We start from the raw sequence: 27278 nt of genomic DNA, 5'->3' as shown, positions 1-27278 counted from the left end.
AGCCACTTCCAGCTGCACTGCCTCCTGCTGTCAGCGGGGATCTGGAAAATCTCAATCAGCCTCTAACAAATTGGCCTTAAATGGCTATTAACAGGATCAATTGGCTACCTGTTGTTTGCAGGTGGGTAGCCCTGCCATCCGCCATCTACCCCTCCCCGCCCACACCCATCCTACCTCCAGGAAAATGGCCCAGGAATGTGGGATAGAGCCAGGGAACCGGTATGTCAGCTGGCGGTGCTATTTTTAGCATCCGCCTATTACTGTGCCTAAAAATTCAGTCCTCAGTGTCAGATTAATCAAGCTCAATGTCAAACCAGTCAACCCCACTATCAGGTTAGTCATCTCCAATGTTAAGACTGTTCACCCCCCGCCCCCCAATATCGGACTATCCTGTATGTAAGCTGTGGCCTATTTTCACTTACAAATTTAAAACAATGTGTTTCTAGGTCAGGCTTTTTTTTAACTACTGAGTCTGATATTTTTAACTAAACAGTGGGGCAGCTGTGAGAAAAAAAATCAACAATTAGAAAGACAAAGGGACCCAGAAAGTAAGATTTCAAACGAATATGATAATCAATTCAGTGCAGTGTAATACTGTAACTACTGGCATCAGAACAACATTGCAAATGACATGGGAGTGCAGCATATAAGAACTCACTGAGATGGAATTAGGGTTGGATTTTTGTTATTGATACTTCAACCCAGTTACAAGTCTGTGAAATGGATTCTATCATTTCAATGTTGAAAAATAAATACCATTTCTCTCCATCTCACCTCAATTTTATCTGATCCCTACCAGTGATGTTGTAGGGGAATTTATTGAGCATTGAATGAGTTTATATTTGATCAAACAGCTCCACCAGTGTAAGTGTATCTAGAAAAATAATAAACTATTGAAAAAGATGTGGGGTAAAACAAACACATTTTCAGCACTGCTGGTCAAAATATTCCCTCATGCTTCATTAGCATAACTCTCCTCCCCACCCCTGTCCAAAAACCAAGGAAGACTCAAAGATTATGATGCAACATAAAAGAGGTGGAGACATGACAAAACCAGCATCCAGATGGTTTTCCCAAGGAAACTAGCACTCTTGAGGTGCAGGGTTCAGAAGACTATCCTGTTTCTTCATTTCTCATCGGCAGATTGTGAAATAACACTTTTTGTTTATTCATCCACGGGATTGTGGGCTTCACTGGTTGGGCTAGCATTCATTGCTCATCCCTAGTTGCCCTTGAGAAAGTGGTGGTGAGCTGCTTTTTTGAACCACTGCAGTCCATGTGGTGTAGGGACACACACAGTGCTGTTAGGAAGGGAGTTCCAGGATTTTGACCCGGGGACAGTGAAGCACCGGCGATATATTTCCAAGCCAGGATACTGAGTGACTTGGAGGGGGACTTTCAGGTGGTGGTGTTCCCATCTATCTGCTACCCTTGTCATTCTAGATGGTAGTGGTCATGGGTTTGGAAGGTGCTGTCAAAGGAGCCTTGGTGAATTCCTGCAGTGCACCTTGTAGATGGTACACATTTGCTAATGTGCGTCGGTAGTGGAGGGAGTAAATGTTGTGGATGTGGTGCCAATCAAGTGGGCTGCTTTTTCCTGGATGGTGCCAAGCTTCTTGAGTGTTGTGGGAGTTGCACTCATCCAAGCAAGTGGTGAGTATTCCACCACACTCCTGACTTATGCCTTGTAGATGGTGGACAGGCTTTGGGGAGTCAGGAGATGAGTTACTTGTCGCATGAATCCTAGCCTCTGACCTGCTCTTGTAGCCAGAGTATTTATATGGCTAGACCAGTTCAGTTTCTGATCAATGGTAACCCGGAGGATGTTGATAGTGGGGGATTCAGTGATGATAATGCCATTGAACATCAAGGGGTGATAATTGGATTCTCTCATTTTGGAGATGGTCATTGCCTGACACTTGTGTGGCATGAATGTAACTGGCCACTTGTCAGCCCAAGCCTGGGTAGGATAAGAGCGGATGGGTAGCACATTTAAAATGATTAAATGTATTGTCCAACAAAAATTATAAATTAAAACCCTTAGAAGGCCATGTTTAAAAGCTCCAGTTATTTTGTGACAATGTGTTCTGCTGTAAATATACAGAGGGAAGAGTAATCCATGCCCATTGGTACCAGGCGTGCTCGGCAGCATGAGCGGACAATATGGCAAGAAAGCCAAAAATCGGTTTCACAACGTTGTGAAACCAGTTTGCGATCACCTGCTCAGCCCGTCGATGATGGGCCGCATTTCTTGCCATCGGACGTCGGAAACCTCATTGTAATACACCTGCATATCATTATAAGGCCAGCCCGCTGGAATATATAACAGTATATATAAGGCATGTACTTGGCGGGCTGCACTGTGAGGGGAATTGGAGGTGAGAATACAGTAACGTTGCGCAGTGTTCACCCAGGTCAACTATTGGACTTCAAGGTTGAGGCGCATTGGGGAGGGTGTGGGAGGCGGGGGCAAGGGCTGCAACATGTAAGATTTAAATTATCCTTAGCATATTTGTTGTAATAAAAATATTTTTAAAAGTTCTGCTAAATTTTAATTTAACTTCGAACTGCCATAGCAGCAATTGCAACTAATTGAAATGTCACTGTTGTCTGTTAAGATTAGGACAAATGCAATGGTTGGTGGTCTAAAACCGGAGTAGGGAACAAGGGAAGGTTTAAGACCCTCATGATTAGGAACATTTTCTTCATCTATTGAACCCGGGTAGACTTTTGTACTTCCAAATATTAAAAAAACTATTATAATGTAATTATCTCTCTTCAATAATGTACATTCTTATTGCCAGAATTTCAGATTACCTTGACTTTTGCAGTGTTTTGATTTTCAAATCTCTTCATACTTTTAGTCCAAAATTCTAATCAATAATCAATATTACTCTTAGATACTCTCATCTAATCTTAAACATGATGTTTAATGATCTGAGTGCTTAACAAAGTCTAATTAGAATAAAAATATCTAGACAAAATCCCTTACTTCAAATACCTTTGTATTTGTTACATTTATGTTTACATTTTCTGAATGCATTTTTAAAATATAAATTTTGTAGAATTACTTCTATAAGATGTACCATTGTTTATCCTGAATATTATAAAAAAGTGAGGGTTAGGTAAATCACTTAGTTATTTAAACAGAATGCTGAGTGTATTATTAAAAGCTACAAAACTGACACCGTAGCTCACTCTGGATAATGCTCCAGCCTCAGTGAGGAGCCTCGTACCTGGGCAAAGAGTGCAGGGTGCGTGTCCCATGTATGAGCAGCCGACAGGTGAGACTTCCCAAAGTGAGCAGGTGATTCCTTTAGTGAACACCGGGGAAGAATTTGATAGAATGTTATCTGACCACTTGGAGATTACACCACAACACATTGCCATTAAAGGTGTGCATGAACAATACGGTTGGATAGATCTTTCTACCATTAGAGCCATTTATGAATGCATAGATGTTGAGGAGGGCTTGACAATACCGTAGCTTAGCTCTATCACAGTAAAACATATAGTAACTTCTTCAATGTACAATGTCTTCGTTATTCATTTTCATCTGCACAAACATATACACAAACACACACACAAACACACTTCCCCCTACCATTTTGTGCCCTGCTGTTTCACTTCTTCTTTATCTTATAGTTCGGATAAGAATCTGGAACATGGAATCTTCACTCCTGCTATCAGTGCCACTCCACAATCAATTGACCGACAAGTGCTCTGCAGGAAGCGACTCCTCAGTCCTCTTAGTATTTTCTCTCTGCTGAGATAAAATGCTTTGCTCCCATGCTGTGCTGCATCTAACAATGAATCTTTTCTTTGATGTGTAATGCCATACGTCCATTGGAGCCTGGTGCTCTAAGCTGGGATCAGTACTCAAACCATGTCACTGGATTATCAACTGCAAATTGATTGTTTTCTCTGATGCCTCGTGTGTACATGAGTCAGCCTGTAATGTTGCATATTTTTGGAATTGTAGCACTGTGCCCGGAACTCCTCTTTGTTGATGTAGTGGGGAGTTGTTGGTATTGTTTGGCAGGCAAAATATGCAGTAGGCCAAAGAAGCTGCTGTAGTGGATGAAAAACTATAGATTTAACTCTAAAGACTTTGTTAATTGTCATATGTATTTTGTGAGGTGTGTACTGACAATCATACAACATGGGCAACATTTAACTTTGGTGGGTCAAAAAAGTGGTAGCATGGGATGGGCTGCTAGTTATACACCTTGACCCTACACCCTTTCCACTGATTTCATGAAGTGGTATATTGGGCAGCCTATAAAACGAGTGGCTGCAACGATACTCTGTCTATTTACGTGCCCACTGAAAGTTACCCCCCAGTATCACCAGGCAGATTTCAGTTCTGTGGGTATAAGCTTTGCCAGATTCATTACCAACCAGAAAGCAAGCAGGCAGTGATCAGTTATTGCCACTTTTTAGCCGTCTGATACAGAATATTCTTTGGAGTTTGGGATGGTGGGTTTGGGTTACTTTTATTTCATTGAAATATAACTGGATAAAAAGACCAAACGATTTCAGAAGTTAGATTCAGAGGAACTGATCACTGTAGTCTAACCACAATAACCATCAAACATGAAAAGGTTAGGAATCAATTAATCAATATATCTGTATAACTAAATGCCTGATTTATGTCTGTAAGGTATGACATAAGGTAAGATACCTAGATTTTCTAAATGTTTTATCACCTACAGATCATGGCTCTTTGCCACTTCCCTACCTTCTTAATTTCCTCCGGCTGCATAGGATTGCGCATACCTTCTGGTTCTCTACACAGGCCAACTTGCCTTTTCGCAACGCATCATGAATGACCATCCGTTCAGCCTCATAGGCCTCACCCTCGGTTACTCAGCACCCCCACCTTAACACTTCCATCCCAGTCTTCAAAACACTCCTTAACGTTCGTCTTGACTGTTATTTCCTCTGAAGACCTGTACTGATCCCCTTCCGTTTTCTTTGCCACCTACTCTTATCTATCAAATGTTCTGTGTTGTGTCTTTATAAATAATAAGTGCGAAAGAAAAGAAAAGAAATGTGCGAAAAGAAAAAAGAAGTTTGATGAAAGGTGAACACAACTGGAGAGATTTTGAGGCCTCCCACCTGGCAGAAATGAGGCAAAAGTGTCCTGGAAAGCATGGGGAAGAACTTCCGGCCTTGTTTTTGCCATCACAGTGGCCACTGCTATTTTACCAGGGTCCTTGGAGTAAGCAAACAGGGCACCTGCCTAAAGCAAGTGCACAGCTAATTTAGATATTTAAACTGTGGTCCTAAAATGTCATGTTGGGTAGGGGGCCAGTGTCAGTTAGCTTAGTTGGCTAGATGGCAAGAGCATGATGCAGAACAATGCCAACAGTGTGGGTTCAATCCCCATACTGGCTGTGGAAGTTCATGGTTCACGGAGACTTGGCTCTTGCGTTGCCCCATGCTTAATACTCAAGCTATGTAATCATTTGCCTCTCTCTAATGGACAGAGATGCCTATGGACCTTCATAGACTATGGCTAATTACCTACCCACCTAATATCAGTAAGACTCCAAGGTCGGGATTTTCTGTGCCCGTTGGTGTTGAGTGTGTTCGGTAGTGTGAACGGACAATATGGCGAGAAGGTCAAAAATCGGTTTCACAACATTGTGAAAACATCTTGTGATCGTCCACTCTGCCCGGTGATGGCGGGCTGCATTTCCCGCCATTGGACATTGGGAACCTCATTGTAATACATCAGCATATTGTTATAAGCCAGCTTGCTGGAATCGCCCCCCTTCACTGGACCGTCCGCGCAGGTCACGTGATTGTACGCTGACATGTTTCACAACAGCATACAAAAGGCGTGCACTTGGTGGGCTGCACTTTGAGGGGAACACGGAGGTGAGTGCACAGTAACGTTGTGGAGCGTTGGCCCAGATCGCCTGTTGGGCTTCAAGGTGCATTGGGGGGGGTGGAGGGATTGGGGGGGCAAGGGCTGCCCTGCGGTTGAGGTGACCTGGGGCTGGGGCAATGGCTGCCCTGCGGCTGAGGTGATTTGGTGGATGGGGGGGCAAGGGCTGCCCTGCAACTGAGGCGACTTGGGGAGCGGGTGGCATGGGCTGCCCTGCGGCTGAGGTGATTTGGTGGATGGGGGGGCAAGGGCTGCCCTACAACTGAGGCGACTTGGGGAGCGGGCGGCAAGGGCTGCCTTACGGTTGAAGGTAGTGCATAAGTGTGTGTGGGGTGGTTGGGGTGGTTGGGGTGGTGGGGGTGATGGGTGAGGGAAGTGGGCACGCATTAGGGAAACCTTGTACAAAGTGACCATTCCTCTGCAGCTGAGACAGTTCAGGCACAGCCACATTGATATGATTGGAGTCGGGCTTCATGCTTATCTACCCACTCAAGCAGCATAGAGGCATCTAAGTGCCACCAAGTGTTCCAGACATTTTCACACCTAGGGCACAGACTGCAAACTAATGAACATTTTATTAGACTGCAATTAGACGACTGAGCAAGTTGTACAATCTCCTTGCTAAAGCTGGCCATGGAGCAGTTACTGGTGGAGGCGCTCACAGCCCCTTGCAATGTCAGCATCCTGGTTTGGATCAGTCTACCCCATGGTTCAAGCTAACAGTGCAGCCTTGCAGTGTGGGTTAGGAGAATGCCTGTGCCTGAGCTGAGAGCACAGCATGCAGTCCAGTGGGCAAAGCTGCTGCCAATCGGTCAGGTGGAGTGGGATGGAGGAGGGTGGGGTGTCGGTCAGTCATGCAGTGCACTAATCTCTGACCATCCAGGTGGTGGCCAGCACTCTCCGGGATGCGTTAAGGGGCCTTCAGACTTAACCAGGACAGGTTCTTAGTACACACAAACTAACCCACGTGTCTCTCTCTTTCATCCTGCAGGAGGAGTACATCAAGATCATGGAGCCTGGTGAACTAGCTGTATGCCTCGTGGCTTACAGAGACCGAAGATGATGGAGAAGAGAGTGCCTGAGGCACCTGGCTGTGCAGAGAAAGGAGCAAAACCATTTGGAAGAAGGGGCGGCTGGGGCTCCTGCACACCCTGCTGAAGAGCCACAGAGAGTCATTGCTGGTCGGCGCCTAGCTAGACCCAGGGTCTATAGACGCTGCCTTTCATTCATGCAGATGACCGAGAACCTGTGTCACCGAAGACGGTGCACTTCTAGGGAACTGGTCAGTCACATCTGCCACCTGCTGCCGGATTTAGCGCCACGGGGACATGGAGGGCATCCACTGCCAGTGGCCATGAAAGTGACTGCGGTCCTGAATTTTTATGCAAGTGACTCCTTTCAGGGCTCCACAGGTGATCTTTGTGGGATATCGCAAGCCTCCACCCACAAAGGCATCCATAAGGTCATTTACACCATCTTTGCGAGGGCACACAACTTTGTGCATTTCACCCGGGACCAGGACAGCCAGGATGCAGGAGCACTGGGATTTGCCCAGATCTCAGGTTTCCCACAGCTGCAGAGCGCCATCGACTGCACTCATGTGGCACTCATCTCCATGGCAACAAGTGGTCAACTATGTCAACCGCAAGGGCTTCCACTTGCTGAATGTTCCGGTGTGCGACCACCACAAACACATGCAGGTCTGCGCACCATCCCCAGGGAGTGTCCACGACTCCTACATTCTTAGCCAGTCTCAGATCTCTGATATCTTCCAGGGTTCACAGGAGCTGCAGGGATGTCTCCTCAGGGACAAAGGCCACCCGCAGGGGATGTGGCTGATGACACCCGTGCAGCAGCCTCAGACTGCAGCAGAGTGAAGGTACAACAAGATTCATACTGCAACTCACACCTTAGTGGAGCAGACCATCGGGATGCTGAAAATGAGGTACCGGTGCCTGGTGCGGTCTGGTGGAGCCATGCAATGTAGTCCACAGCGGGTGTCACACATCATCGTTGCACCCTTTACAACCTGGCGCTGTAACAGGGAGAGGAGCTGGCTGAGGAGGAGATGGAGGAGCTGGATGTCTCCTCCGATGAGGAGGACATCGACAGGGATGAGGGTGAGGAGGTCCATGAAGGCGAGGTTAATGGCGATGAGGCCATCGCACTGGCCAGAGGAGGCAGGAGCGCTCAGGAAGCCCTAATAGAGGCTCGATTCCAGGAGGATGATGACAACATGCAGTGAGGACACTCCATAGATTTTAACATAGCCTCTGTGAATGTCTGACTCCTGTCCGGCCGAGGGCAGCTCACTTGCACTCTGTGGTCAGGGTCATATCATGGAGACACAGCTGTGAAACTTTAAATGCACCTGATCCTTTGTCAGCCTTCAGCACCTGACTCTTTCAGGAGCACAGTGTCACCAGTCACAGGTGCTGAAGAGATGGGGGCCAGCCCCACCTTAAAGGTGCTGAGAGCAGAGAGAGAGAATGACGGAACTCTGTGATGCCTGCCCACGACATTCTGTCAGCAATGACAAGCACCATCAAGGCGCAGGCATCAGTAATGTGTCCAATGAGTGTGAGACTGGACCATTACTTTGATCTGAAGGCTACACAAAGCACAGGGAAGAGGCCCTGGACTGAGACATCTAGCTTTATCTTATGCAGGAACCAAGCTTTCATATTTGAGTGACACAAACGTTGCTCATCAGAACAAGAAGCCATAGGCAGGGAGACATTCTTGGGAGTTTATTGGCAATAGTGAACAGTATGTACACCCATGCTCAGGCTGTGCAACTACATCTTCTTAACTTTCTTAATTTAGTTTATTTGGTTGACTCAAAAGAGTTACATCCTCTTAACCTTCCTAACCCTGCTGCTACGCCTTGGTGCTCCCTGGACATCCACAGCGGAGGTGGAGGCAGCCTGCTGACTGCTGGCTTGGACTCAGCAAATTTCTGGCCTCCAGCAGTCCTCCGAGTGCCGGACACCTGGGAGGTTCCTGCTGCTACCTGTTGTGGATCAGACAGTGCAAACCGGATTTTGATTCCGAGGTTACTCTAAAGCTAGGACCCAGCGAGGTCTGTGTCTGTGTGCAGGTGGAGGGTGTGGGTGACCTCTGTGATGGGACTTCACGGAGGATGCCCTCAGATTCCTCTTAAGAGGCTTTTTGGGGCTAGACTGGAGGCCCTGGGTCGTGGACTCCATCGGCTGTTTCCCAGGTGTGCCTGTGGGAACAAGGAGACATTATTAGTATATGGCAGTGGCCTGTGAAACAGGACGCATCACTCACAGCATGGTTGTCTGATGGATGTTGCACTGCTGGATCCTCACTTGGTAGAGCAGCACCGACCTCACTGTCAGCACAGGAATAGTCCAGATCCCCGCCGGCTAGCTGGATGGCTCTGTTTTCAAAGTCCGTGAGGACCTTGATTTTGGGCATTCTGCCCCCGGTCTGCAACCTTTCCCTCTTGTTGTGTGCCAGCTTATCCTGCATGAATAGAGATGGAGAGAGTGTAAGCAGCACGCCTGGGTGGCATGTGTGGGTGGTGAGTGGTCCCATGGATGGGATGAGGACAATGAAGGTGTGAATGATTTTGTCCCTTGAACTGGCAGCGAGTGAGGACCCTGTGGGTGTAGGATGGGTTTGTGTGTGTGAGTTGAGAGTGATGAGAAGAGTAACTTACCCTGGTGGAACGGAGGAGATCATTTATCCTCTTGTGGCACTGGATGGCTGTCCTCTTCTGAAGGGTGCTGGCGCTGACCACTGCTGCCATTGCCTCCCAAGCATGGTTGGTCACGCCGCTGCCCATCCTGCTGCCAGAGCAGGGTAAAGGGCATCACAGTGGGCCTCCACTACATCCAAAAGGCATTCCAGTGGCGGGTCATTAAATCTGGGGGCTGCAGTCTTTTTGCCTTTCAGAGCCATCCTGTTCTCCATGCAGTAGCCGTGGGCTGGAAGCACTGAGATGTGCGTGTGTGGCTGGACTTTAAATATGGCACCCAATGTGATGAAGCAGCGAGGTGATAGTGTGGCAGGTGAATGAGAGTCCGCCCACCATGGAAACAGTGTGTTTCCCCAGAATACATAATTAATGCAATGGGTTTGGGACGATATGGTCTGAGAAGCCGCCATTGCATCCTCGTTTTATCCGCCCGCTACCGCACAGTGTAAATCTGGGACAACTCCGCCCCATGTCATTTTAGGATTGAATGGGGCAGAACAATGCCTACTCTGCCCAGTACCATCTGATTGCCCGCCAAGGGAAAAAATGCTTAAGTTCCTGAAAATACATTTAAAATGTCTTTGAGTGTTGATGTTGGTTCTTCACTGAAATCAAATAATTAATAATTAATAATAATTAAATAATTCAGGAAAAATAGAGCATATTTATCCATGTTCTATCAACCTCTCCCACCACCCCACCCCCCCACTTTCCATAAACACTAACCCAGCCTGTTAATGCCTCGTGATTGAAAATGCTCAAAGTAAAAGTTCAAATACATCTGGGAGCTAACAACTTGGGCCGATAAGTGGCGAGTAAGCAAGATGCCCTTGAGAATGGAAAGTTGTCTCAAGTGGTGTTCCACAGGGCTCGGTGTTGGGACCCTTGCTGTTTGTGTTACATATTAACGATTTGGACGTGAACGTGGGGAGCATGATTGGGAAATTTGCAGATGACACAAAGATTGGCCGAGTAATGGATAGTGTAGAGGATAGCCATAATCTCCAAAACGATATAGATGGGCTAGTGGAGTGGCCGGTAAAGTGGCAGATGGATTTTAACATAGAGAAGTGTGAGGTCATACATTCAGGGAGGTCAAACAGTTACAGGGATTACACAATAAATGGGAATATACTAAGAGGGGTAGCTGAAGTGAGAGATCTTGGCGTACAAGTACACAGGTCCCTGAAGGCAGCAGTTCAAGTAGACAAGGTTGTTAAGAAGGCATATGGAATGCTCTCCTTCATTGGCAGAGGTATAGAATATAAAAGTAAGGATATAATGTTGGAATTGTATAAAACACTGGTGAGGCCACAACTGGAGTATTGTGTGCAGTTCTGGTCACCACATTACAGGAAGGACGTAATAGCTCTGGAGAGAGTGCAGAGGAGGTTTACAAGAATGTTGCCAGGGTTAGAACAGTGTAGCTAGGAGGAGAGATTGGATAGGTTGGGGTTGTTTTCCTTAGAACAAAGAAGGCTGAGAGGTGACTTGATTGAGGTGTACAAAATTATGAGGGGAATAGATAGAGTGGACAGGATAAAATTGTTTCCCTTGGTGGAGCATTCTAGAACCAGGGGACAGAGATTCAAGATAAGTGACAGAAGGTGTAGGGGGGACATGAGGAAGAACTTTTTTATGCAGAGGGTAGTGGGTGTCTGGAATTCGCTGCCTAAGTTGGTGGTAGAGGCAGAAACTCTAAACTCTTTTAAAAAGTACCTGGATCTGCACCTTAAGTGCTGTAAACTGCAGGGCTATGGGCCGGGTGCAAGAAGGTGGGATTAGAAAGGGCACCTGGGTGTCCTCGGGCTGGCATGGACAAGATGGGCCGAATGGCCTCCTTCTGTGCTGCAACTTTTCTATGGTTCTATGGTTCTAAGTAACATTCTCGCCACACAAGTGCCAAGCAAAGACCATCTCCAACAAGAGAGAATCTAACCATCTCCCCTTGACATTGAATAACATCAGCATTGCTGAATCCTCCACTATCAACATCATGGGGGTTACCATTGACCAGAACTTAAAGGGACTAGCTATACTGTGGCTGGTAAATACTGTGGCTCCAGAATTGGGTCAGAGGCTGGGAGTTCTGAGGCAAGTGACTCATCTTCCTGACTCCCCAAAGCATGTCCACCATCTACAAGGCACAAGTCAGAAGTGCAATGGAATACTCTCCACTTCCTTGGATGAGTGCAGCTCCAAAAACACTCAGGAAGCTTGATATCATCCAGGACAAAGCAGGCAACTTGATGGGCCCCCCCTCCACCATCTTCAATATTCATTCCCTCCAACCACTGATGCACAGTGGCAGCAGTGTGTAGCATCTACAAGATGCACTGCAGCAACTGGTCAAGCCTCCTTTGACAGCACCTTCCAAATCTTTGACCTCTGCCACCTAGAAGGACAAGGGCAACAGATGCATGGGAAGACCATCACCTGCAAGTTGCCCTCCAAGCCACACACCATCCTGACTTGGAATTCTATCACCATTCCTTCACTGTCACTGGGTCAAAATCCTGCAACTCCCTTCCGACAGCACTGTGGGTGTACCTTACACCACAGGGACTGCAGAGGTTCAAGAAGTCAGCTCACCATCACCTTCTCAAGGGCAATTAGGGATGGGCAATAAATGCTGGCCTAGTAAGCATTGCCCACATCCCATGAAAGAATAAATAAAAAATAACAAGTAATGCTTGGAGCCCCTGCATGAATGGGACTTCTGTTCAGTCCTAAGCAAGACATCTGCAGATATGCAATTACTATGCGCACACAACTTGCTTGCATAGCATTTTACTGAGGAAATTTTACAAAATTAAATCACTTTCTCTTAGGTGAGAATACTCATACTCCACCCATGACACACAATAGCTTGTTTTCTCCCCAACAATATCTTTCTCAGTTTGACTGAGTTTGATATAATTCTTTTTGTGAATATATTTCCAACTGAAATTTCCATTGGAAGATCTAACACTGCAGCCTGAAAATAATTACATGGACTGAGAAAATATAAGGTAGTCAAGTGAGACAATGAGATGGTGAATGGACAGAAAGCCTATATATTTAGTTTTCCAGGTGGAAATGGATACTGTTGCAATGTTTATCATTTTTGACAAATGAATCTTTTACAATTACTTTTGCAATCAATTCTTGAAACTGATTTTCATTCAGCCAGCAGAATCTTCTCCGAAGGGAGAAGGAAAGTTATCCTGTTCAACTGGAGGGTAGAAGGGAAGGAAATTATGTCTGCATCTTGAGGGAGTTCTATATTTGCTTTATTTGTGTTGTGTAAAACTCATTCCAATTGCAGGGGTAGGGTTATGGCTTCTCTTACTGCAAAATAATATATCCTGCACTGGGTTGTTCCAATATAGCGTGGGGCTGGTTTTATCTTGCCACGAAGGCATTAATTGGGGTGGCAATGGATGAGAAATGAGGTCAACTGACTTACTGCCCTGTTGCTGCCAACAAACAACCCATTGCCTGTTCAGGTAGTAGGCTCCGTTTAAAACACAAAGCAGTGTCTTAGCAAAGCCATAGGATTCTGATTGCCATTTTAAGGTAGAACTGCTCAGACAGCCCACTGGTGATACAGCCAAATGGGACCGGTAAAGGTAAGTTCTAAGCATTTTTGTGAGGCCAGAAGAAGCAGGAGCGTTCCATCAATGTTACCCCATATATCATCAAGGTTGCTTTTGCCGTCCGCTCCCCTCTTCTGTAATCATGATCCCTGCCACACAGATTTACCTTCCCGCAAGTTCAGCAGCTTCTGAGCCAGCCGATAATGGGGGGGGTGATGGTGGGCGGTGGGGTGGAGTGGGGTGGGTTGCGGGTGGGTTGAATCCATTGAGCTGCAAGCGGAAAATGGGCATCCTAAGGCCTGGGCCTCAAAATATCTCCAGCCTCATTGTCCCGAGTATGCACAGGCTGATAATTCACTCTGCCAGTAAGCTGCCCAAAGCTAATCCCATATCTTTTAATTTATGAGCAATGCCATAAGAGATCCACCAGGTGTAGTCACTAAATTGCCCATCCGCCTGTTAGCCACATGTGGTCCACCCATTGCAATTTTCAGGTAAGTCTGCTCTCAGGCAGCCAGGTGTACTGCCTGAAATAGGTAGGAACCTGCCTTACTAAAGAATAGAGGATCAGATCAGCTTGAAATCTCCTAACCATATGTTTTTTATGCAACACAGGCTGGTTGCAGAAGCCTCTATGAAATTTTTAGTTCCAGTCGGTGCAGTGTGCAGAACCAGAGGATTACCTGCTCATTAAGCATCCTAACCATTGGTCCACTAAGGGACTATGGAGGACAATCACAGGATAGCTGCTAAAACATCCCTGTGTATTTTTGTGCTCCTCCTGGCTCCACAGTGCTCTCCTCCCCGCCACACATGCCTGGAGTATCATCCCAGGCTTTAACAGTTTGCATCTGGCTTTGCTCAGTTACAGATACCTTCGGATTTCCTGATCGCAAGCTGCCAATCTGTGCAAATGATGCCTAAACTCAGAAATGGTTTTGGCCTTACTCCACTTCTGTTGAGTAGGCAGTACAATTGTTGAAAATTGCCCTCAATGTGGTATCACCACTGGCAATGGAAGCACTGCTCTGGCTGCTTTGAGTCCTGAGACCTGAATTTGAATGATTGAAGAATTATTTGGAACATATTGTTGAAAGATATTTTGCAAAAGGAGATTAGATGAATTGGTAAGGTGATAAATAGGTGAGAAATCAATTGAGTCCCAAAAGTATACAGCTCCTCTCGTTAGGAACAGTGGAAAAAATGGTGTTACAGTAAATGGTGTTAAATACAACTGGAAACACAAGGTAATTACGAACGTCCATTTATTTATGGTGTTTTTTTTTGTTCTTGCGATGTGAGTGCAAATGGCAAGGCCAGCATTTATTGCCCATCCCGAATTGCTAAGTTTGAGGCAATTGAATGACTTGCTAAACCATTTCAGAGGGCAGTTAAGAGTCAATCACACTGCTGTGGGTCTGGGGTCACATGTAGGCCAGAATGGGTAAGGAGGGCAGATTTCCTCCCCTCAAGGCATTAGTGAACCAGGTGGACTTTTATGACAATCTGGTAGATCCATGATTATTACTAATGAAACCAGCATTTTGTTCGCGCTTGTTTTTGAATTTAAATTTGTTCGGCTGCTGCGCTGGTACCTGAACTCATGGCCCTGCAGCATTAGTCCAGGCCTCTGGATTACTAGTTCAGTAACATTACCACAATGCTAACATTCCCTGTAAAGCCTGAGACATGAGATAATGTCTTTAAGGATGACAGTAGGGGAACTGTGTATAGGCATATTGGTCCATGGCCAGCCATGCAAATCAGGCAAGAGGGAAATCAATCCACACAGAAGGAATCTCCAGCTGTCCAAGCTGTTCGCACAGCGGTTCCACAGAGTAATTTCAGCCTCTGCTGAAACTTGCTCCAGTCAGTAACATAGGACAGGATTTTGTCCTTGGCGTGCGGGCTTGGCGGGGGCGGTCGGGAGGCTGACCACCACCTGCTTTCGGGCCCGGAAGGCAATCTCACACTGGTGGGACAATTAAGGCCCGCCCAGCGTGAAACGCGAGCGGCAGCGCTCAGTTCTGCCTGTGTGGGCGGAGGGAGGAGTGCGAGCTGGGCCAGCCTGACCTTTGTGCATGTGTGCGAGCGTACTGCATAATCTCCCTGAGCAAGAGAGCTGCCTCAGGGAGATGAAGATACATGAGAAAAGTTTTAAAAATAAAAATGTAATGACTCTGTCACATCAGCAGGGACATGTTATTAGTGAAAAATTAAAGCTTTTATTTTATTTTTATTTGCTTTTGGAAACCTCATCTCGCCCGTGGATGAGGTTTCCAAAAAAGTGCAAAGGCTGCCAACTGTAAGATTGAACGGACAGCGAGAAAATTATTTTAATTAACTTTTTAATGGCCTTAATAGGCCTTCTAATTGTCAGCGGGCGCGCTGCCAATTCTGGTGCACGCCCGCCAACCGAAATATCGTGCGAGTACACGATGACGTCAGGATGCTCAGCCAACATCATCGCATGTCATTTTACCCTCGATCGGGTCAGGCGCGTGCCCGGCCACCAAGTGAAATATTCTACCCATAGTTGTTCCTGGCAAAGTGGGAGTTGAGTAACAAATTGGTGTGAAGGTTAAGAAAAATGGTGGCTATGGTTTACCAGAAGCACAGTAGTGCCTCCTATAGGTTAAAGCAGGAACTGCATTGATAGAACCAATAAATTAGGATAGATCAGGTAACTTTCTTAGTCAGAGGGATGCCTTTGGTAGGAAACATAAACAGAGTGAAAATAATTTAAAACTACATAAAGAATACAGTTGCTACAAAGAGTATCTTTCGTTCCGCGATTACTATCCACAATTTTTTTCAAGGAATTATTAATAATTGCACATGCATACCACTATATGCAATACTTACAATTACCTTTAAGAAATGAAGCAACAAATATCCTCAGACATATTGAAGAAACTTAGTAAAACATAATCAAAAAGATCTATTCATTATATATTAAATTCCATAACAGAAAAATCAGAAAATCATGCTATGAAAACTATGGTCTGTTCATGTCCAAATAAACCACTTTGTGGGTCTAAGATCAGCCTCATCTCACTGGAATGTATTTCAGCTCATCTTCCAAAAAGATAGGAGAATGGACATATATAAAAGCAGAGCATCGCGGATGCTGAAAATCCGAAATAAAAACAAAAATGCTGTAAATATTCAGCCGATCTGGCAGCATCAGAACAGTTCTGGTGAAAGGTCATTGGCTCTGAAACGTTAACTGTTTCTCTCTCCACAGATGCCTCACCTAATGAGTATTTACAGCATTTTCTGTTTTATTAGAGGAATGTAAATTTTGGTAGGTACATGATCATAGTATTCAGAACACAGAATGGGATACCTGTCACAGTTCCCAGATGAAGCTATCATTTAATCAGATGTTGAGAAGTAAACATATTCACTATTTCCTAGAGATGTGCGGTCCACTTGCAAGATGGGCTAGTGACATTGAACCCAAGCTGATATAATGCTGGCCAAAAATTTGTAACAAAGCTCCACGAACGCGATGCCATTGTGTGCAGTCCTGACCACAAACTCTATTCCCTAGACCTCTTCCTGACCATTGTCTGAGGTTGAAGCAGACCATTCACAACCTGGGAATCCTATTGGACCCTGATCTGAGCTATCTATCCCACATCTCTCCATCACCAAGACTATCTTTGTCACCTGTATAATATCACTGGCCTTCTCAACTCATCTGCTATTGCTCAAGCCCTCATCCATGCCTCTATTACCTCTAGACTCAATGGGCTGAAACTTAACTCCCAAAAACAGGAGGGTTGTGGTCATGTCAGAGGTTAAAATACAAAAGACCTGGACCAAGGGCCAAAGCCACCTTGAATCTGTCCATGTCCAGTTTTAATGGAGGTGAGATGAGGGGCGAGTGACCAACTCGCTTGTGGGAAGCGAATTGGTCATTTAAATACTATGATGAAGCTGCATGCCTTAACTGTAACAGTCTGCCTGTCGTTAACCACATGAGGCTTGGTTGCCTGGGCCTTGGGAAATTCAGCAGCAGTAAGGAGGCGAGGGGTTGAATTCATTAGGTAAGTACCTTTAGCACTGCTTGTGGACTAGGAGGAGCAGGAGTGCTTCTTTCAGATGCAACAAGCTACTCAGTAAACCCTTCCACCCCTGTGAACTGTTCACCCCATCCTTCTCCAATCACCATCAAAATCCCCAACCACCACGGAACAAGCTCCCACTCCCCAAGATTGTAACTAGCTCCCACACAATTCCCATTACCCACCCATCCCCCACCATGAGCTCTCTCACTCCCCCATTACACCTAAAGGGCTTCAGTCCTGTGAAGCTGACTTCCTTCTCACATGGCCTGCAGCCTCTGTGGGTGGGAACCCAGCAGTTAAATTCTGCAAGACATTGGGAAACCCATTCCTCCAGGTTTCCCAAACTTACAACTGAACTTACCCTTCTCCACTCTGCCTCAAATAGAATTCACATCTAGACTAAAGTCCATGCAGCCCTGTTGTTCCAATGCTCTCCTGCAGGCCGCCCACCTTGCAATAGTGTCTGAGGGTCTTTTGCCATCTGTCAAGCATTTTTGGATGTTTTATTAAATTAAATGCGCTACAGAAGTGCAAGTATGCCAGACCCATACTGCTTTTTCAGTAATTACGTTATGTTCGATTGTAATATTCTGCCTGCTTACTCTATTGTGTCACTCGGTTTAAATGTGCATTATATCTGCAGTATGTGTGAGAACACAAAGTCTGAGAACTCTTACACATAATAATTGCCAAAAAGCAAAAAGTGTGTGAAGAACACAAGTAAGAATGTTCCAAAGCGTATATGGAATGATCTGGGACAGATTAGGGCAGGTTAAGCTCTGCAGGCTAGAGAAGATTAAAATGGATCTCTTTGAGGAATATAAAGTATTAAATTGTATGGCAAAAATGAATTTAAAAGGTAAGTGGGGTCAGTAGGACAAAGGATATACATTTACATTACATAAATGAAAAGTAAATTTAAAATAAATATGGAAGAAAATGATGTTTTCTCAAAGGACAATTAAATATACTATTAAATAATCTACCAGATAAGATTTTAGAGGTAAAGCTATTGCACCCATTCAAAATGTTGCTTGGTGCCAAACCGTGAGCTTGAATATTGGCGGGACAAGCTTGCTTTTTGCCTATGTTTTTGTGGAACAATGTGATGGGGAATCCAATGCTGCCCCAGTTTTTGCACTGGAAGCGGGGTTTGATTTTATGCGAATACATTTTTTAGAAGGAATATATTTCTGTTTACATTACTGTTAAGACCATGACTCAGTTTATCTGAAAAATACAGTTCAACACATAGACTCTTTCCAGCTGAAAGAACCATCCACTTGTTTGAGCACTTCAAGACCGTGATTGTAAGTCAGCTAAAGAAAGTGCAGAATTTAATATCTAAACTGGTTCATTAGATAGTGCAGTGGCAGATTAGGTGAAAATATGATCTGTGTACACAAGTGCGCATTTGGGGTCAATGCATTGGCTTGTGCCTCTGAAGAGGAAATATATGGTTCATGCCATCAAAAAGTAGATTAATTTAAAATTGCATGTGCGTTGATTCTGACAGATGGAAGTATCATTTAATATTAAAATGTGTTATATGTGTGGCTCAATTACACATTTAATTTTTATTGTCCTGTTTTCCAATTAATATTTTCAAATTAGCAAACCACATTTCTGATGTTATTTTCAAATCTCTCTTTTAAACATTAAGAATTTTATGATAGAAGATGACTTCAGAACACATGTGCTTATGGAATGTCTGCAAGTGTGACAAGCGAAACTTCCCATTTTGCCATTGCTTGCTCATTGTTTTAAAAACGTTTTCTGAGTGGTTGAGGACAACTGATTTTTTTTTTGTTTGTGCATCTTTGTGTAGCTAAAAATACAAAAAAAGTGCAGCAGATAACTTAACTGAGAGGAAGCAGCACCTGGAAAGACTGATCCATTCTTTAATTAAGAAGGGGAAGCTCTGGTTTAAAAAGTCCTGAATTTAGACCTCTTCGGTAACATTATACATTGTTGCAGAAATACTTAGATAAGAAAGACGGACCTGAATTAATCTTAATGTTATGTTTTGGGTTTTTGGTACTCATTACAATACTCTGCCTCCTAACCTGTTTGGTTGGTTTGTTTATTGGATAGTTTAAGCCTGCTCTGTTCAATCCCGTTAAGCCTTGAAATATATTAAATATTTATATCATTTTCCTCAAAACCTTGTATTTTGCACTTCCAGTAATGAAAGAACTATATGATAGATATTAGTTACAGCTATATCTAGAGGTGAAATAGTTCTGTGGCAGTCTTTGCCTCATAAGATGTTTTAAGGTGAAATAAATACTTGAATAAAGCAAGTTTTAATATAATTCCTGGGCTGGAGTTTCCATTTGATTGCGCTGTTACCTTTGGTACAAGTTGCCTAACATCAGTGCAATTGGCACAAAAAATTGTGGAACTTTAAACACAAATTGCAGTCAGCGTAGCTCACGTCTCTGCAACCAGTTGTGCTAGTTTTAAAAACATTGGAGTGTAAACAAGTCCTGCCTGTTTTGACAAAACTATCAATGTTTCCAGTATTACAGTATATGCCATGGTATTAAAAGCCAAAAAAATGTAAAGGTAACATCGACAAAAAGAAAATACCAAGCCCACACGAAATTCGACTTTGTTGCATGGGGTTTTTCAGTGCTACAGACGCTGCTTTGCCTCCAAAATGTCAGCTGTAGTGTGCAACTCACGCCAGGTGCCATTTTGGTAAGGGCAGAAATGCATGCAGGGAAGTATGCAGCTTAGGTAGATTGTGACATTTATCAGTGTGTAACACTGAATTTCTTACAATGCTTTATTCCTGCCTATTTATATGTAAAGATAGACTTTGCGATGGGAGTCTTCAGTGCAAAGGTAGGAGCCGACTATCAGGTTTGGGGTGGTGTCCTGGGGAATCTAGGTGTGGGGAAATGTAACAGTAATGGCATGCTTCTCCTGAGTCTTTGCACCTGCTGGAATATGTCAATTACCATCACTATCTTTAGACAGAGGGCAAAGTAGAAGAACACTTGGATGCACCCTAGATCTAAACAGTGGCATCAGGTTGACTTTATCAGCACCCAGTGGAGCAACATGAAGATGTTATGATCATCAGGTTATGAGAGGAATGGAGTGTTGTACAGACCACAGGATGCTACATTCCAAGATGAAATTTACTGTCTCACCAAAAATAAGACCAACATGTTCTAGACCCCCAAGAAAGCTTGATCTGTAGAAACTGGCACCCACAGAGTGCCGCAGACAATTCAGGCTCAGACTTCAGCAGCAGCTGTCTTCTGAAGTAAACCCAAGTGATGATGTTGAAGTCAGCCTTCAAATCAACAGTTCTGGAACCTGCCAAACATGTCCTAGGAATACTGAAATTAACCACCAAGACTGATTTGATGAAAACGGTGATTAAAGGTGCCACAGGAGAAAAGGCAGCATAGGCAGAATGGCTGGGAAACAAAGATACATCCGCTGGTAAGAAATCACTCCAGGAGCACAAAAGGAACCTGAAACAGAAGCTGCATAGGATGCAAGACGCATGGTGGGTCAAACCATGAAGCCAGGGAGCTTCAAGACTATGCTGATCAGCATCACATGAGGAATTTCTATAAAGCCCTGGAGACTGTGTTTGGTCCTCCTTCATGTGGCCACTCGCTTACTCACAGTGTTGATGGGGAATCTTTCCTGGCAGACAGGACAATAATCAAGGAGTGCTGAGCTGAGCACTTTAGGGATGTGCTTAACCATCCATCCGCTATAAATCAGGCAGCTACAGGCAAGTTCCTAGAATGGTCCGAATGTGAAAACCTGGACAAGAAACCCTCTGTTGTGGAGGTTGACAAAGCCATCAGATTCCTATCCTCAAGGAAAGCTCCAGGCTCAAACAGGATCCAAGGAGAAATTTACCAGGGCACCTCAGCTAGCCATCAAACTCACACTTTTATATTACAGAATGAAGAAGTTCAAGGGTGCCACGGGTGTTCACATACAAAGGAAAAGGAGAACAATCTGTGTGTGACAACCACTAGAGCAACCTCGCTGCTGGTAAGATTCTAGCAAAGTTCTACTCAATAGGCTGGTAAGCCACATAGCAGAATGTGTACTGCCAGAAAAGTGTGGTTCAGGAAAGGTAGAGGTACTTGTGACATGGTCTTCACCCTTCGGCAAATATGTTCAACAGCAGGAATGACCCCCTACTTAAAGGGATCATATGTTACTTTCAAGTTAATTCATGATCCATTTGTATTGGCTGTAGCTGTGATTGTAGAGCATTTGCTGGTTCCCAGAATCGATTAAATTATCTATGCTATAGGAATTTATCCTGACTTCAAAGATTCTAAGAAACACCGACTTCCTCTCAGACATGGGTGCGGTAGTTTTCAACCCCTTTGACTAAAGTATGATAGGAGAATGGGCAAAAGCGACACAGAGCAGGACAAGCTGCTAGAAGAGGGAGGGTGGGGAAACTGGCTCTCAGCAGGAGGCCATGTCCACTCAGAGCGTTCAGGGAACAATTATTCTCCCTGAACCTCAATAAGGACATCCTCCCTCAAATCTGCTGCCTCACAGCAGGGTGAGAGCCACATTGCCGGTGGCTGTGAAAGTGACCATGGCCATGAACATTTCAGGCTGGAGCAGGTTATATTTGCAACATCTCCCAGTTTGCTGTCCACTATGCGTAAGAGAGGCTCTATATTCCAAGGGAGGTGTATACAATTCATTCTTTTTTACTAGAGAGAAGTGCACAGAGTGAGCCCGCGCCTTTGGGAGAATTGCCGGCTTCTCTGTGCGCAGGGTGCCACTGACACAGATCGCTTTGCAGGTGCCACATGTCAACTCTGATGTTCAGCAATTGAAAGAGATTCCATTTCCTCAACCTCCAGCTGGTGTGCAACCATACATAATGTACCATGCAGGTTATTGTCTAGCATCCTGGCAACAGTCATTGATGCCCTCATTCAGCAGCAGGCCACTGTGCTAGCTCCATGTATGCCACCATGGCAAACCAGAGGCTGGCCACTGGGTGATAAGGGCTCATGACCTTGATGACACAACTCATGACTCTGGTGGAAAACCCACACACTCACACATGGGCAGCAACCACTTAATGAAAGCCATACTGCATCACACTATGTGTTAGAGAAGACCATTGGGGTGCTTAAACAACATTTCTACTGCCTGGACCACTCTGGAGGAGCCATGAAGTGCTCAGCAGAGCATGTGTCAAGATTCATGGTGGTCTGCTGTATGGATCTCAATCTCACCATCATGAAGGCACAGCTCTTTCCACCAGCTATATGGTGAAAAGCTGAGGAGGAGAAAGAGGAGGATGCAACCAAAACATCTCCTATTTGGCTGTCTGTGACTAACTCAGCTGATTTCGGTACCACTGAATGAAACCCCAATTCCCCATTCACCAACAATTCCACACCTTGCTTCCAACTGTCACTGACCATCACAAAACTGCTTGGCTATAATGCAAAAATTAAAGGCATTACAAAATAAACATTCCAAACCAAATTTATAAATTAAACCATGCCATATGACATACAAATGCCAATGAATTACCCTTGTGCATCCCTTTAATGCCTTTGCCTGTCCTGGTGCTGTCATACAGTGCTACCCCGGTGCTACAACATGGCTGGTGGAAGGATGCAGATGGCTTTGTCGAAGGATCTTGAGCAGCTCTGGGCCTAGTGGGCCTGGCTTTGGACTGCATTATTTCCGCATTGGTGACAGCTGTCTCAGCTGGTTAGCTTTCAGGCAACAGCAAGGGCTGTGATGAGATAATGAGTGCCGTCACTCTGAGAGAACACAGTGGATTTATGTTCCATGGAACGACTTCCACTTCCCCGGGACGGCACCTCAGTGATCCTAGTAATCTGTTGAAGGACAGATTAGTGGACTATTGTGCCACTCCGCCTTTGACCACTGGTATCCTCAGCCATGATGGCAGCAGTCTGAGTTTCCAATGCAGCCCCCAGACAATGGGTAGCTTCTGCCTGTGCACCAATGGAAGCTGAGACTTTGGTCATCAGACTCTGCACCCACAATGGGCTCTGGAGTTGGCATTCACTTCCACACTGAAAAGGATGGACTCCATGCACTGTGCAAAGCCCTGTGCCAAGTTGGTGCCAGTCTCCTCCATGCTTCTTAACATTGACCACAGGCTTTCTGGCAGACTTGCCAATGCACCAAGCATTTCATTGTATATTAGTCTTTTTCTGAAGGCAATCACATCGAAATCTCAAATACCCTTGCCCCCTGCCCTGGCTTCAGGACACACAAACCTACCACATGTAGATCTTGCCTCTAAGCCATCCCTTAACATTTGCACAATGTCAGTGTCTCAGTTGGCGGTGCAAGTGTGAGAGCGCATAATGGGTTTTTTTTTTCATTAATGCCTTCCTGTCCTTCCACCACTGACTGTACTTGGTTGCAGTACTTTGGTATCTAAAAGGAGAAAGGCACAAGAGTAGAGTTGTGCAATGAGGGGGAATTGGGATGTGAGAAGGAGGATTAGGTATGAGTGTATCTTCAATGGTTCAGTCTTGCTGCTGACCATGGCCTTAGTCATGGGCACTTCAAATGTTGGTGTCCACCATCTCCTCCTTTGGTTTAAGGATGTGTGGTTCTGCCTGCCGGGCATCAATTAGGTTCCGTTGCCTTTGATTGTGCATCACCTTGTCCTGCAAGAAAGTTGGGAGGGGGTTGGGGGGAGTGTGTCGGTGAATGTGATGCAATGTGTTTGGCTGATGTGACTGTCATGGTTGGCATTGTGCAAACTGTGAGATGTGAGTAAGAGGATTGCAGCAGTGCAAAATGTGAGAGAGTGAGGTGAAACTATGAAAATCAGATATGGGTCCTATCTATTCATAGATATTATTGGTAGGTGATTTTTGGGAATGTAGTGCATTGAGTAGTGTGTGAGGATATATCATTTGAAGATACAATCAGTTGACCACTCGTGTGAGGTCACTGAACTTTTTATAGCACTGCATCCAGGTCCTTGGGGATAGACACCTGGCATTGTCTGTCATGGCTATCCAATCCCACTGCCTTTGTAAAGTTTGTCTTAAGGGCCTCCTGCTCCTGTGGATAGGTAACTCTTCTCCGCCTCCTGATCCAACACCTCCTGTGCAACTCCTGAAAATCTTGAAACACACTTTCTTCCATGTTGTGTCATTCTTGTGTCTTTCCCCAGGCCTGAATCAGTTGTAAAATGACTTCCAGCACCAGCTCCAGCCAGAATGTGCCTCTTCTTTAAGAGGTGCAGGCTAGCTTTAAGTAGTACAGGCTAGCTTTTACTCAGGATAGCCTTTCACGATTTTGCACCCCCTGCTCAGGTGTGCAACTACTCAACAATGGGTTTAGTGCCGGCTGCACATTAAAATCATTTAAATGAGCTGGCAGCACCAAGTTTGCATGCTGCCTGTATCAGAAGCAACATGAGTGGATTAATTACATATCGCTATTTCCACACACATTTTTGGGGGTTATGAAATTTAAAGGACCAAGTCTTTTCACTTGACATATGGATATATTAAAACAGGTGCTATTTAGTTCTGGTTCTATGAGCAATGACTTCTTCATGCTTTAGCAGACTTTGCCAGCACCTTTGCTATATTCTTAAAATATTTATATTTGGCAACTTTTAATCACTTTTTTTTATTTCAGAGATTTTTGTACAGCATTCCCAAAAATGACATACATGTTGTTTTAAAAATAGGCAAATGAAATTAATGAACATTGATATTAATATTTAGCTATGCCTCACAATGATATGAATCTAATTGATGTTATTAATCCCCTATAATCAGTGGCAGAAAATCTGAAATAATTCCAATTTATCATCTGTCTTCCTGATGCAAAATACATCTTGCTGTTTTACTCTTTTGAGATGGTTTTTATTCCTCTGTTGATGTACATTGACAAAAAGTACTCGGTGAATAAGCTATGACAGCTCGGAAATTACTGCATCAGCAGATGTATTCCACGTCCAAACATGCACTGCAGCTATGCAAGACAAACAATATCACACACACTCATCAATCCTGGTGTATGTCCCTTAAACATTACTGGCAAAAACTATTTGACTTCATTAAAATCTCGCAGTTAAACTCAAATATATTACAGATGTAATTAACATAATTCACTAAAACTGTGGCAAAAATTAATTTAAAAGCTTTTAATCAAAATTAACAATCCAAACACATAAAATGTGTTGGATTACCAATTTTATTAAACTCATAGTAAACAGTTAAACCATATAACTTCATGCAGGGATGAAGAACCATAAAGAAGTGATTGTAATTTTTAATTGAAAGGTATGTAATACAGCAATTAATACAATTTCATATATTTCTGATTAAATGAATACATTACAATTTGATAGGTTAATAAAGTACAGCTAAAGGATTTCACTCATTTTTAATTCAAAGCAAAATATTTGGTGACACCAATCAAATGCAATTATTGCAATTTAATAATGAATTTCAGTATTACAACGTGAAACGTACACGTGAAATAAGTTTTATCAATCTTTTGTGAAACTGCAGTATATGATTTTGAAAAATCACTACCTTAAATAACAACCTTTTTTGTAAATAATGAAGTACTTTGACTTCCTGTTGGAAAGTAATTGGTTATACTGGGTACCTGGATTTAATTTCCAATTCAAGGTAACAGAAGATTGCAACATTAGATTACAATCTGAAATATTCTAGTTTCAGATGGATTGTTGACTACCAGCCCTGGCGCAATAATGACAGCTTTGTGCTGAATGCCAATGCAGATTTTGTTGCAATATTCTAGAAGTGACATGGATTTGGAATTCTATAACACTCTGCACACTGTCCAGTTTTTCTCTGCTAATATTTGGTGGTAATATAACTCTAGCACAGTGCACTGAATGTGTAGCATTAAAATCAAACAGCTGAAAGCCATGTTTTCACCTACTTGTCTACACGCCTGTTTATCTAGAAAGATACATTGGGAAACAGAAACAGCTATAATCATTAACACCAAATTATAAGAAAATAGAAATGATGAAGTAATATTTATCAAAGCAACACATCACTTACCCAGGTTTGTATTTATCCCCACATTCCATACCATAATCGTACAGTAGCTTAGTAGCAGCTGCAGCTTTGGTCTAAGCTGTTGACCAGAATCACAGACTGTGAAAGACTTGTGGTAAGACACTGAACAAAATAAAATCTGAATAGAATGCCTGTAAGATACTTTTCGTGCTTTTTTTACAGTCCAGCCAGCTCACAGTGCCTTGTGCTATTTTGGGAATGCAGATATATTTTGCTCATTCCTCTTTCCTTTGGGGACAGCATAGAGAAGAGCTTGTGTCCCAGAATCAACCTTCACTTCATCTGCTGTTAGTGATCTGCTTCGAGCCAGAACTTCAATGTTAAAAGCTCTGTGGCAGGCATAGGTCTGTCAGAGGTGTTTATAGAACTATTTGTCACCCATCACAGATAAATGTCCTGCCTTTGCAATTAATACCACAATAGAAATAGTCACCCTCTATATAAAGATCCAAAACCTTTATAGGTTTGCTTTAATGGTCTGCTGTTATAATTTGCGAGAGATCTTCACAGACAACCACTGTAAATGACAAAGACAGCTCTAGTTTCCTGTGTGTCACATACACTGTGCTGGCTTGTTTGGTATCCTTCCTCTGCTGTAAAAATTCCTGGTCCTCTGCCAAAGTTATTCCATGGACAGCGAATGAGCAGTGAGCATAACAGACAGACACATAGCTGCTGATAATTTGGACAAAGACGTCGCATTGCTGGAAGATGCTGTTTGCTTTTTAATCATTTTCATTTTTCTATAGGATTGAAGTAGTTTAATTGATTGCTAGATTTAGTACTAGGATAAAATATATTTCTATCTTTTATGTTTTATCCTTTGAGAAATATTTTGAAGTCTGTTATACCCATAATTAGCCTCAAAGAAACAAACAAAAAGATCTTCTGTTACAAGTTTTCATAATTTGTGTT

General features: G+C 44.0%; 1 protein-coding gene across 1 annotated transcript in view; it reads right to left on the bottom strand.

Annotated features, from left to right (window-relative positions):
* LOC144688860 (leucine-rich repeat and immunoglobulin-like domain-containing nogo receptor-interacting protein 2) overlaps window positions 1–26926 on the bottom strand; it is a 223363-nt gene extending 196437 nt beyond the window's left edge. The window contains exon 1 of the mRNA XM_078555854.1: window positions 26346–26926. The gene's annotated coding sequence lies outside the window, so the exon portion shown is untranslated. The remainder of the gene's footprint in view (window positions 1–26345) is intronic.
* Between the last annotated feature and the right edge of the window lie 352 nt (window positions 26927–27278).

This window comes from Cetorhinus maximus, chromosome 13, assembly GCF_964194155.1.
Source record: "Cetorhinus maximus chromosome 13, sCetMax3.hap1.1, whole genome shotgun sequence".
Taxonomy (NCBI): Eukaryota; Metazoa; Chordata; class Chondrichthyes; order Lamniformes; family Cetorhinidae; genus Cetorhinus; species Cetorhinus maximus.
This window is presented reverse-complemented; position numbering and strand designations above follow the sequence as displayed.